General features: G+C 42.0%; 1 protein-coding gene across 7 annotated transcripts in view; it reads right to left on the bottom strand.

Moving 5' to 3' along the window:
* Window positions 1–13,999, bottom strand: part of atp2b2 (ATPase plasma membrane Ca2+ transporting 2) — a 134,268-nt gene that overhangs the window by 100,173 nt on the left and 20,096 nt on the right. The window lies entirely within an intron of this gene.

The following is a 13,999-nucleotide window of genomic DNA, read 5'->3' as shown; positions in this document are numbered from 1 at the left end:
CACTATCAGAGGTGGATAGAGTACCCAAAAACTGTACTCAAGTAAAAGTAAAAGTACTTCTAGAAATATTTACTCAAGTAAAAGTAAAAGTACTAGTCTGAATAGTTACTTGAGTAAGAGTAAAAGAGTATCAGATAAAAAATCTACTCAAGTAGTTAGTTACTAGTTACTTTGGGTCATATATACTGAGCCTATTTTTATTTATATATATCGATAAAATGTATGTTATGTATGTGTGCGTGTATAAATGTATATAAATGTTTTTGTTTGCTCCCTGCTTTTTTTTCCCCTTTCCCTCTCTTTTTTTCTAAATTCTTATGTTTTGTTTATTGGCTGTTCGTGTAATCAGTGGACCAATCAGGATGGACCTACGTGCCTAAAAGGATTGCCAGGCTTTGTGTGATGTTGTCCGCCATCTTGCTTTTCAGCCAGCGGGTGACTGTCAAGTTTTGCCAGCCGCGTTCATTTTTCTCTTTGATTGTTTGAGTTGTGTGATTATGTTTTGATGGTTACATTTCATTATGTTAAGTTATTTTTTTAATTGTTTAGTTGACTGACTTATTCGTTAGTTTGAGGTTTTCTAGTCCTATTGGTATGTTAACTAAACCTAGGTCATTGATTGTTAGAGCTTGGAAACACCTGTTGCTGAAGGATTGGAGCTTTAAATCTGGTTTGACACTAGCCCAGAGATGAGTTAACATAAACCAATGTGGTTTTTGTCATGTGAGTCCTGTTGGAATAATTTCGAGAAAAGGAGGTAGGTGTTACAAACACGCCAGGTTCCACCTCCACACAATCACAGCGCACACCCTCACCTGAGTACTATTCATCACCACCTGCTCCTCATCATCCACTACCAGCGAGCACTTCCACTGATCCCGTCATCCCTCCTTCACCGGCCGTGCACGCCAGTCCCATGGCCAGGCCAGTGCCCTACTCTGGTTCGGCGGAGGAATGCAGCGGTTTCCTGTTTCAGTGTTCCCTGGTCCTGGACATGCAACCGCTCTCGTATCCAACGGAACGCTCTAAGGTAGCATTCATCATTTCTCAATTACAAGGCAAAGCATTACTGTGGGCAGATTCTCTCTGGACTTTGTGGAAGTGGACGCCTCAACCACCGGAGTGGGAGTGGTCCTTTCACAGCAGCAGGGGACGCCCAGCCGCCTCCATCCATGTGCCTTCTTCTCCAGGAAACTCAACCCGGCGGAGGTTAACTATGAAATCGGGAATAGGGAGCTACTTGCCATCAAGCTTGCCCTGGAGGAGTGGAGACATTGGCTGGAGGGAGCCATACACCCGTTTCAAGTTCTCACTGACCACAAGAACCTGGAATACCTTAGAGCAGCCAAGAGACTCAACCCCAGACAGGCCCACTGGGCGCTATTCTTCATCCACTTCCAATTCTCCATCTCCTACCACCCAGGGGTAAAAAACGTAAAGGCCGATGCTCTATCCAGATGTTACGCACCCGAAGAAAGGTCAGAAGACCCTGAACCCATCCTCCAGGACAAGGTCATAGTCGCCCCTATCACCTGGTCAGCTGACACTCTACCTCTTGCCAAAGCTCCTAACAACACCCCGCCGGGTTGCCCACCAGGGCACCAGTACATCCCCAGGACACGACGCACTCCACTCATCCACTGCACCCATACAGCACTTGGCTCATCATCAGTTACAACGGCGCTTCGCAGACTCAGGACGGCCTCGGACCGGTGAAGGTCGGCTGTGAAATACTTGTAAGTGTACTGTTTTTGTAATACTCACTGGGGTCAAATTGGCCCACTTTCTAGTATATAAAAGTTTATAATAAATTTAAAGAAACCGAGCATGGTCATCATAATTTTCTCGTATTCGTCATCCTTTCCTATCAAAATGTTTACTATGGATGCAAAAACTAAGAAAATCGATCCTGATCCATTTATATATATATATATAATGACAGACGAAAGTTTCGAAACAGTGTGTTAACATTGTATTTATTTCTCAACAAACAACGAATATGCACGAAAATTGCACTCAGTGTGCAATGACCTTTAAACCTTAACTTAACTACTACCTTACTAACTAATAATAAGCTGTGGATAAAGAGTTTATTGAAGTAAAGGTCATTGTTAATGAATAGTTTGTTAATAGTGAGAACAGACTGAAACTAAAGTGTGACCCTTTTTCGTGCAATTCTGAGTTTATATACGTACGTCACAATTCTGACTTTTTCTGGTTCTGAAAAAAGTGATAATTGTGAGATATAAATCTTAAAAATTATGAAAAGAAAAAATTAAGAACTGTGAGTAAAAAGACAAATAATGACCTTGTATATTTTATAATTATGTGATGAAAATAAGCTTCCATAACACAATAAAACAGTGATTAATTAAATAAAATATGGATAAGGGAAGGGAGTTTTAATGCTACTTCTCACACTGCTGTAGCTCTCATACACCACTGATAATTTTTCATTTTGCATATGTGTCACAGCTGATAAGAAAGCCTGCCAAGTCCTACTATATTTATATCTACTGCATCATGTATCAAAGCCTAAATGTTTTCAAGTACCCTTAAAAATGGCACACTGAGCAGACGGTGCAAGTGCAGATCTCCATCTTCACAGAGTCATGGCACGCAGCTTTTAAAGCATTCATCATTCACACTGTCTGGCTGGGTCCAAAAGCGCAGCACTGCGGCCCAAATGACAATGGAGCGTGTGATTAAAGAGAGAGACTGAGCAAAGTTGCCGTGCTGCATGAGAAAGAGCCTGAGAGTGTGGGTGGATAATGACTGAAGGCCGCCGCATCTTGCTCACATTACACACACGTTCAGAAGTGCCTGTATAAGCAAGCTGCATTCATATCAACTCAGCGCCGGTCCGTGTGTCTCTCTGCAAGTTCAAGTTGAATTAGCATGAATTTGATTATTTATCTGGCATTGCATCCCTGCTCTAATTAGACCATCTAATTAGGGATCCATTGTTACAATACAATTACAATATACGAAGAACTGAAGCTTCAAAAACAGCATAAAAGCACTGTTCTGAAAGTCATAAACCCTGTGTAACAGTCTTCCAAAGTCAAATGATACATTATGTCTGATTCTTTTGAGATGTGTCTTTAAAGAATTGAATTAATTTACAAAGTGGCCTGAATGATTGGTTAATAGCCAAATTTACATTTACATTTGTACATTTTTATCCAAAGCGACTTACAATTAGGGGATACATAAAGTGATTCTTCTTAAAGAGGCAAACAAACACAGGAAGTGCTTGATATACCAAATTTTAGACATTGTTCAAATAAGTACAAGAATAAATAAAGAGAAAGACATAAGAGATGAGATTTCAGCTGTCGCTTGAAAATTGTCAGGGATTCAGCATTCCGGATAGGGTGGGAAGATCATTCCACCAGTCATGAATGGTGAACAAGAATGCAAAGATAATCAGTGTTTAATGACAATAACACTGTAAATAGCAGGGAACTTTCTCAGAACTTTGGCGAGGTTACATTTCTTTAAACTTTAGCATGTAATCATGTATCGTTTCTTCTCTCATTGATTAATTCCTCAAAATCACACGTTGACACCCTAGCAACCACCTGGAACACCCTAGAACCTGAATTCCAACATTCTAACAACCAATCAAAAGCAGGCAAGCAGTCAGCAACTACTGCACGCCAAACGTTTTAGTTTTTTTTTAAGTAAATTTGTTAAGTAATCACATTATTTGGTTGGGTTAGCTTGGTGTATTTAGGACCATTTCAACTGTAGGCAATGTCCAACCAGATTCTAAGACTTAGACTAAACTTAGTCTTTCAGGGTGCATGAACAGATTGTATGGAAATGTACAGATGAGACTGAAAGAATTCATATAAATTCATAATATACTGAAGAATGGTCATGAGAGCGAATGGGAAATGTGTTTGTGTGCACTTCCCACCCTGATGATCATCTCCCGTAGTCTTTTAATGTGCAGTTGTAAGTGCAAATCTACTGGAATCTGTGTGCAGATGTAAAAGTGTGGCTCACGCTGCATATGTGTGTGTATCTGTGATGGGAAACTGCGATTCAGAGCCACTGCAGGCAAAACTACTGGCACGACTTACACTAATTATACTAATTTTGCTATTGTTCTACTTGATAGATTTATTGTTTGTAATAATCTGATAGTATAATAATGAGCATATTAGCCTCCCCCATATGTGAATATGAGTTCATACAGTGAGCTCTTGTTTGGAGAGCAGTCGAAATGCACAATTTCCCTGACCTACTTACAACACCTCCACATAAGCGCTCAATCCACACACACACACACACACACACACACACGATACATGACACTCTGTTTTACACATAATACAAATGAGAGCATTTCAGCACACTGGCATTTGAAATGCTGGAGCCACTTACAAACTATCTAGCACTTGTGTCATGTATGTGACCTAGCAGCAAACCTGCCTAATCAAACTGGGCTTTCTCAAATCATCTGTGTATTACAGTACATGAAATGTACCCACGCTTTAAATGGCATAAACCAAATCTGCATTTGTGCCTTTTTAAGAGTGGGGGTGTGAAGACTGGGGGTGTGAAGGTAAACCGATAACTGGTTTTAACAGTATTTTTCAGAAATGTTCAGATATCGGTTTTGTAATATCAGAACCATTGATAACTGGCACCTTTTGGTGTGTGTTCACAGGCACAGTAACATGCTTTGCTTTATTTAATAACATGTATTTAACAGCCATTCATGCTCAAATGAGATATCATATGTTACATGAACATTACCTATGCTGATTAGTCTCATTAAGCTGCTATTCACTCTATGTTGATGTTCTACATAATGGCCACTGCATGTGGTTTCAAACAAGATACCCTCATTAACAACCCTAATAAAAACAGAAACAGAAACAAAAACAGAAGTAAACATTAAATAAATATTGGTTCTGCATATCTGTTATCGGACATATAAACATACTAATATCGGTTATAAAAAAAATCTATATCAGTTGATCTCTGTTGTGGTATAATTCAAAGGATGGTCTTTTTGTAATCATGTGATCTCAGATATAACCAACCACATTATGAAAGACTATTTAAGATGATTTTCTAGTGTTTGTGCATTCTAATGCTCATTAGAACCAGGGGCCAAATGCTAATTGAAGTACAAACTGACATGACCAGTAAATATAATTCACATTACGATTCAGCTCAGCTCCACTAGGTTCACTTGTCTTTCCTCCAGCACAGTGTGCACCTCAAATTGTTTCCATGTCTCTAGCACTTAAGAGGTCTTGAGCCATAAATCAGGACATGTACACAAAAACAGTTTACTAGAAAATGTTACTTCAGAACGAGTGCCTGAGGGCCCCTTCAGGTCATGGGGCCCGTTGAGGAAGCTGCACAGTGTCTGTAAGGTGAGGGCCAGTGTGTTCAACACTACATACAGGCGAAGACGTTCCGCATTCTAAGAACCGCAATGTCATCAGAAAATTAAGGGCTCTTCTCAGCACAAATGCCTATTAGAGTTATAACTACCTATTGGAGCATCCAGTCTTTTGGACTAAATGGCTCCCTCTGGGTGTTTAGAACCTAAATAAATGTAATTATGCTTGTTTCAAGCCCACTACATTTGAGACGTCAGGGTGTGAGCTTTTTAATTGAAATAAAATGCTGGTGCAAGTTTGCAATGGAGTGCCATTCAATCCATATAATTCTCAAAAGACACAACAGTATGTGAACTTTACAGGTGCGATGAAGAGAAAATGACTGAAGACAGATAGTTTCACATCATTTACAGCTGGAGCTACCCAGAGTATTGAGTATTTCAGAAGCATTCAATTTTATTTGGTTGATGATATCAAAATTAACTAACAACTTGAATATGTGTAATGAATGTAATGAATTATTCGATAAAACGTAACAAAACGTTTTGAAACAAAAGATGAAACAAATCCAGCATTAAGATGTTTCTCCACAGGAACTTGAGCTGTGTCGAACGCTATGGGGAACGCCCTCTGCGTGACCATGCTCTGAAGCACGTGTAATCAGCCCAATGGAAATGCAAGACATCATAGGTGGGTGATGTCATCAACCAGGAAGCTTAAAAGCATGTGCGTCAGTGCCGGCGTTAGCCTTCTGTCATTTCAGTAAGCGCTCTGTGTTGTCAGTCTCAATCTGTGTTGCGAATCTTATTTACTGTTGTCTGTCCAGTTACACAACTATGATAAGCTCCATCATGCCCAAGGCAAAAGAAAAGAAAATATATAAAGAGGACAGCGAGACCGAGTGGTGCTATATTATTTCCCTCAGCATTTAGAAAGGCTCGTATAACTCCACTACTTAAGAAACTCACCCTAACCCAACTACAAACCAGTTTCACTTCTACCTTTCCTTGCAAAAACACTTGAACGAGCTGTGTTCAACCAAGTCTCTGCTTTTCTCACACAGAACAACTTTCTTGACAGCAACCAATCTGGCTTCAGAAGTGGACATTCAACTGAGACTGCCTTGCTCTCAGTTGTTGAAGCCCTAAGACTGGCAAGAGCGGAATACAAATCTTCAATACTTATCTTTCTTGATCTGTCTGCTGCTTTTGACATGGATTAACCACCAGATCCTCCTGTTAACCCTACTGGTAAAGGGCATCTCAGGAACCACACTCCAGTGGTTTGAGTCTTACCTATCAGCTTCTCAGATTCTTCAGATTCTTCAAAGTATCTTGGAGAGTTGATGTGTCCAAGTCACAAAATCTAACTACTGGGGTGCCTCAGGGCTCAGTTCTTGGACTACTTCTCTTCTCTTTCTACATGGCATCGTTAGGTTCTGTCATTCAGAAACATAGCTTTTCATACCACTGCTCTGCTGATGACACTCAACTTTACCTCTCATTCCATCCTGATGATCGGATGGTAGCTGCTCGCATCTCAGCTTGTCTAACAGACATTTCTTGCTGGATGAAGGACCATCACCTTCCACTCAACCTTGCCAAGACAGAACTGCTTGTGTTTCCAGCAAACCCATCGTTTCATCACAATTTCACCATCCAGTTAGGCACATCAACCATAATTCCTTCAAAAACAGCCAGAAAATGACTCATGATCACCTGTTTTTCTTAGACCCCATTGCTAAAGCTGTCCAGTCCTGCAGATTTGTTTTATTCAACATCAAGAAGATCAGGCCCTTTCTTTTGGAACATTCACAACAACTTGTTCAAGCTCTTGTTCAGGCTGTTATGTATTTATATATATATATATATATATATATATATATATATATATATATATATATATGCTTCTATATTTATATTTATACATTTATATTTATATATTTTATATATATATATATATGCTTCTGACTACTATGGGAATGTGGCAGGGTTGAGTGAGCTTCGCTACAGGGCAATGCCCCGGGTTGAACAGACGCTAACCAGCTATCTGTCCCCAGGCGCGGCATCATCCCTGAAGGCTCCAGGACGTTAGAGTTCCAGGGCGCAGCGGCATCCAGTGAGTGCTGCTCTCAGTTTCTTCCGTCCACGAACGTAGCAGAGCTGAGAGGCTCGCCAGACCTTCGGGGGTCTCTAAAACAGTTAGCTTGGTTGCCACAGCCTTGTTCTCCGCTTCAGGGCACGGATCTAGCTGCCTCTATAAAACGAGAGGTCAGTCTCAAGAGACTGAATCCTTAGTAGATTATTTAGCAGAAACTACTGCCAAATGTATCTCAATGGGTCCTGCACATGGTACAAAAAGGCTATCACATTCATGTGGTCAGACCTAAGGAGGCTTTGGTTATTGAACAGGAAGTGAATACCCTATTGAGAAAGAAGGCCATCGAGGTGGTCCCTCCTCAAGAGAGGGAATCCGGGTTTTACAGCCAGTAAATAAATATTGGTTCTGCATATCTGTTATCGGACATATAAACATACTAATATCGGTTATAAAAAAAATCTATATCAGTTGATCTCTGTTGTGGTATAATTCAAAGGATGGTCTTTTTGTAATCATGTGATCTCAGATATAACCAACCACATTATGAAAGACTATTTAAGATGATTTTCTAGTGTTTGTGCATTCTAATGCTCATTAGAACCAGGGGCCAAATGCTAATTGAAGTACAAACTGACATGACCAGTAAATATAATTCACATTACGATTCAGCTCAGCTCCACTAGGTTCACTTGTCTTTCCTCCAGCACAGTGTGCACCTCAAATTGTTTCCATGTCTCTAGCACTTAAGAGGTCTTGAGCCATAAATCAGGACATGTACACAAAAACAGTTTACTAGAAAATGTTACTTCAGAACGAGTACCTGAGGGCCCCTTCAGGTCATGGGGCCCGTTGAGGAAGCTGCACAGTGTCTGTAAGGTGAGGGCCAGTGTGTTCAACACTACATACAGGCGAAGACGTTCCGCATTCTAAGAACCGCAATGTCATCAGAAAATTAAGGGCTCTTCTCAGCACAAATGCCTATTAGAGTTATAACTACCTATTGGAGCATCCAGTCTTTTGGACTAAATGGCTCCCTCTGGGTGTTTAGAAGCTAAATAAATGTAATTATGCTTGTTTCAAGCCCACTACATCTTCACAGGAAGATTTGTTTTATTCAACATCAAGAAGATCAGGCCCTTTCTTTTGGAACATTCACAACAACTTGTTCAAGCAACTTGTTCAAGCTCTTGTTCAGGCTGTTATGTATTTATATATATATATATATATATATATATATATATATATGCTTCTATATTTATATTTATACATTTATATTTATATATTTTATATATATATATATATGCTTCTGACTACTATGGGAATGTGGCAGGGTTGAGTGAGCTTCGCTACAGGGCAATGCCCCGGGTTGAACAGACGCTAACCAGCTATCTGTCCCCAGGCGCGGCATCATCCCTGAAGGCTCCAGGACGTTAGAGTTCCAGGGCGCAGCGGCATCCAGTGAGTGCTGCTCTCAGTTTCTTCCGTCCACGAACGTAGCAGAGCTGAGAGGCTCGCCAGACCTTCGGGGGTCTCTAAAACAGTTAGCTTGGTTGCCACAGCCTTGTTCTCCGCTTCAGGGCACGGATCTAGCTGCCTCTATAAAACGAGAGGTCAGTCTCGAGAGACTGAATCCTTAGTAGATTATTTAGCAGAAACTACTGCCAAATGTATCTCAATGGGTCCTGCACATGGTACAAAAAGGCTATCACATTCATGTGGTCAGACCTAAGGAGGCTTTGGTTATTGAACAGGAAGTGAATACCCTATTGAGAAAGAAGGCCATCGAGGTGGTCCCTCCTCAAGAGAGGGAATCCGGGTTTTACAGCCAGTATTTTATAGTTTCAAAGAAGGATGAAGGGTTGCGTCCGATCATAGATCTGCATCAGTTAAACCACTCAGTCATGCGACTGAAGTTCAAGATGCTCACCATCAAGCAGGTTGTATCTCAAATCAGGTCCTAGGACTGGTTTGTCATGATAGATCTCAAAAACGCATACTTCCATGTCTCCATCCTTCCCCAACACAGGAAGTTTTTGAGGTTTGCTTTTGGGCACGAAGCGTAACAATATCTATATACTTTGGCCTTGCCCTCTCACCCCGCACGTTTACGAAGTGTGTGGATGCTGCTCTGGCTCCAATGCGACATCAGGGCATCTGCATAACTAAACTATATCGATGATTGATTGATTTTAGCTCAATCAGAGCAGATGGCAGTTCAACATCGAGATGTCATTCTTGCCCACACAGACAAGCTGGGTTTAAGACTGAACGGCAAGAAAAGGACCACTTATCTAGGCATGGTGTAAGATTTGACCATAATGCAGACACACCTCTCCCCTGCTAATATAGAGTCTATCCTCATGTCAGTCAAGAGAGTCAGAGAAGGCCAGTCACTCACTGTCAAGCAGTTTCAGAGATTTCTGTGAATGATGGCAGCTGCATACAATGTGATTACTATTGGCCTGCCGTACATGAGGCCCCAACGGTGGTGGCTCAAGACCAAGGAATTTTTCCCTGAGGGGAATCCACTTCGAACTATCAAGGTAATGCAGCAATGCATCTGTGCCTTAGACAAGTGGTAGAAAACTTGTTTCTTGATTCAGGGCCCGGTGCTGGGAGCTCCTTGTTGCAGTGAAATGCTAGAGATGGACGCATCCCTCACCAGCTGGGGTGCGGTCATAAGTGGCCACCCTGCCTGCGGTCTGTGGAGTGGTCACCATCTGACATGGCATATCAATTTACTGGAGATTCTGACCATGTATCGAGCATTAAAACACTTTCTCCCAGACCTTAGAGTTCACCATGTGTTGGTGGGCACTGACAACACATCATTGGTCTCTTACATCAACCACCAGGGAGGTCTGCGTTTGCGACCCTTGTACAAGCTGGCAGCGGAGATCCTTGTGTGGTCCCAGGACAAACTCCTCTCATTCAGAGCAATATACATTCCTGGATATCTCAATATGAGAGCATACGTCTTGTCGAGACAGCGGCCGAGGCCTGAGAAATGGATGCTTCATCCTGAGGTGGTGAAGCAGATATGGAGAGTTTTTGGCCAGGATCAGGTGGACCTCTTTGCGACAGGAGACATTGCAATGTCCCCCCTGGTTCTTTCTAGTTCATACAAGTCCTGTGGGACTGGAAGCTATGGTACAGACTTGGCCAAGGCTTCGTCTGTATGCTTTTCCCCCGAAAATGCTTGTCACGAGTTCTGGCGAGAGTATGCCTGTTTCACCTGTTATTAGTAGCCCTGTTCTGGCTGGGCCAAGTATGGTTCTCAGATCTGATCTCGCTCCTTGACGGCTCTCCATAGAAGATTCCAGTCAGGAGAGATCTACTCTCACAGGCGCGGTGTATGATAATTCACCCCCGCCCGTTGTTGTGGAAACCGGGGGTGTGACCGAAGTTGTTGAGACCATCCTCCAATCCAGAACTCCCTCAACGAGGAAACTGTATGCCATGAGGTGGAAGCCCTTGACCCAGCTAACTGCCAAGTTGGTACAGTTCTAGAGTTTCTACAAGCCAGGTTCTCTTCCGGGTTGACCCATTCCACCTTAAAAATTTACGTGGCGGCTATTGCGGCCTACAATGTCCCCCTCGGTGGCCAGTCAGTGAGCATACACCCACTGGTGACACGTTTCCTCCACGGTGTGCTGATACCTCCAGTATGGTCTTATGTTCGCCCCTGGGACTTGGTCGTGGTGTTAGAGGCTCTCTGGAAAGCTTAATTCAAGCCGATTCAGGAGATATCATATCATCATTTGACTATAAAGACTTCCTTCCTGTTGGCGGTTACTTCTCTAAAAAGAGGTGGAGCCTTTCAGACCCTCTCAGTGGCCCCTACTCAAGCATTGTGCCCAGCATGGCCAAAGCATTTCTATATCCTCGAGTGGGTTATATTCCAAAGGTTCCCCCCGTCACACCAAAACCGATAGTGCTGTCCTCCAACTTCTGTCTTCAGGCCTTCTGTCCTCCAACCTTCCGGGAGCCAGACCAGAGGACACTTAACTGTATGTGTCCAGTTTGAATGCTTTACCATACATCCACAGAGCTGCCCTGTGGAAAAGGACAGACCAACTGCTTCTGTGCCATGGTCCTCCCAAGAGGGGTCTCCCTGCAACTAAGCAGACCCTCAGCCGGTGGATAGTTGAGGCTATCAACCTGGCCTATGAGTCCTCTGACCTCCCCTCACGATGGGAGCCTAAGCTCACTCCACATGGGGTATGACGGCCTCCAAAGCCTTCTTTGCGAGTGTATCCATGCAGGATATCTGCAACGCTGCGGGATAATCCATGCCCTCCACCTTTGTGAGGTTCTATGGCCTAGATATGCGAGCTACCCAGGGCTCTTCTTTTCTCTTGCCTTAACTGTGCTCTTCGGATACACACTAGGCAGGGATGGAAGTCTGGAGGTGTGGGCATAGCATTCAATGCAGTTCGAGTTCCTAAAGAGAAATGTCTCAGGTTACGTATGTAACCATGGTTCCTTGAGGGAACGAGACACTGTGTGTCAAAGCCATACTCCTGGTCATACATCCTGGTCGATGACATCACCTGCCTATGACATCTTGCCTTTCCATTGGGCTGATTACACATGTGATTCAGAGCATGGTCACACAGAGGGCATTCCCCATAGCGTTCGACACATTATCTCGTTTACTGGAGGAACAATGGTTACATACATAACCTCAGAAGTTTTTTTTACTATAATATAATCCAGAAATCATAATAACGCAGTGTTCTAGTCTGAATCAGGAGAGAAATCTGCACATATGTATTATTGTGAGGTATTAGTCAGCTGTTTGGGCTCTCATTCTGATGGCACCCATTCACTGCAGAGCATACATTGATGAGACACTGAGGCAATGCTACATTTCACCAAATCTGACAAAGAAACAAACTCATCTACATGATGGTCTGAGGGTGAGCACATTTTCAGCTAATTTTCATTTCTGGGTGGACTAGTCCTTTACGACAGATATAGTGCATCAGATTTGAACATTCATTTGAAGGTTGTATGTTGTAAAAAATGTCTTTCTACTTAAAAAAAAACCCAAATGTTTCATTTAATGAATAACTTACTTTTTCTTTGCACTTATTTTTAAAACATTTACAAGCAGTTTCTGAGTGAAAATTGTCCACAGTAAATCCAACACCTACACGCTTTTCAAATGTTGCACTAAAAATAGAACCTATATACAGCATGCTAAACATTGCTAGTTATTACTGTGATATATCACAGCATATGAATGAAAAAAAAAAGAGTTGAGTTCAGATTTGGGTTTGTAGAACTCTGTTTATATGCAGCCAGTGTTGCACATTAAAAATTAACATAAAAGCCTTAACACAACCCAACATGTCAAATGAAGTGAGTATTCATCACAATGATTAGAGTTGTCCCCAAAGGGCCACAAAATGATATTGCAGGATGTGGCTCTCAATCTCCAAGGAGTGCCACTTCACTATGTATTTAATTATTATAACAGGCAGTTAATTAAACAGCCTAATTGAACCGAGTAACCCTGAGAGAGCTAGTTATGTCCTATTTTTAGGAGGTAGCCCTCCTCTGTCCAGTTGTGCATTGGTTAGTCCCCTGTCCATGTCCTGTCTACAGGCTGTGTGTCGATAGCATCTAGCGTGGCACTTTAGAGGCTTTCTGAGCGAGTCTGTGGAGTCGGCCATTAACATTATCAAGTTATTTATTCTCAGAGCCTCTTTCCACTGGCCTGCATTTTCCATTGCTCTGAATGTCAGAAAGCACTAGCTGTGATTTTCCATTATTCTCTACACTGTAGACTATACATCCAACGCCTGGCGGCTGGCCTGATTCGATGAATGTAGCTATACCATCATCTTTAGGATGAAATGCATGGTAATCTGAAAAGGCTTTCTCAGATTTGAGGAAAACTGGTCACCTGTTAAACATGAATGGCAGAAATTTTAGCATTTACTGTATGACACATGGCTCCATGAAATTTAATGTCCCGAACAGTAAATAATTTCCAGTCAAAAGGCAATTCTGTGAAATGATGCTAGCATATGCTATGAACATCATTTGAAGAAAAAGACTATAATGCATGTAGGCTATTCAAATAGCACAGTTATACTTGAAATTACTATTTTTGGATAAAGAAATGCACCAATATTGTCAAAACATATTTTCTTGTGCTGTCTAGCCTTGGGAAGTGTGAATAGCTTCCGGCTGCAATGGTTGTGTCGGCATTAGGTGAATGTGTGCTGGAGGCATGTTAACACAGCCCAGAGCCACCAACCAGCTCTCAGGTCACGTGATGTCCGTGTGTCCTTTCATTACACTGACACTAGCTGTGTTCTGATTGACAGAGTCCCTACACAGTGTTCACTGCTCAGCACAGGGTATGTGTTACAATTTCACCACATTTGACAAAATACATTCTGAACACCCTGCAATGTCATCACACACAAATTAAGAGTTTGAAATACAATGACATCATATACATAATACTGACACCGCTGTCATGCTTTAAAACTAAATGACTTTTAAATCCCATT

This window comes from Carassius gibelio, chromosome B11 (assembly GCF_023724105.1).
Source record: "Carassius gibelio isolate Cgi1373 ecotype wild population from Czech Republic chromosome B11, carGib1.2-hapl.c, whole genome shotgun sequence".
In the NCBI taxonomy this organism is placed as follows: Eukaryota; Metazoa; Chordata; class Actinopteri; order Cypriniformes; family Cyprinidae; genus Carassius; species Carassius gibelio.
This window is presented reverse-complemented; position numbering and strand designations above follow the sequence as displayed.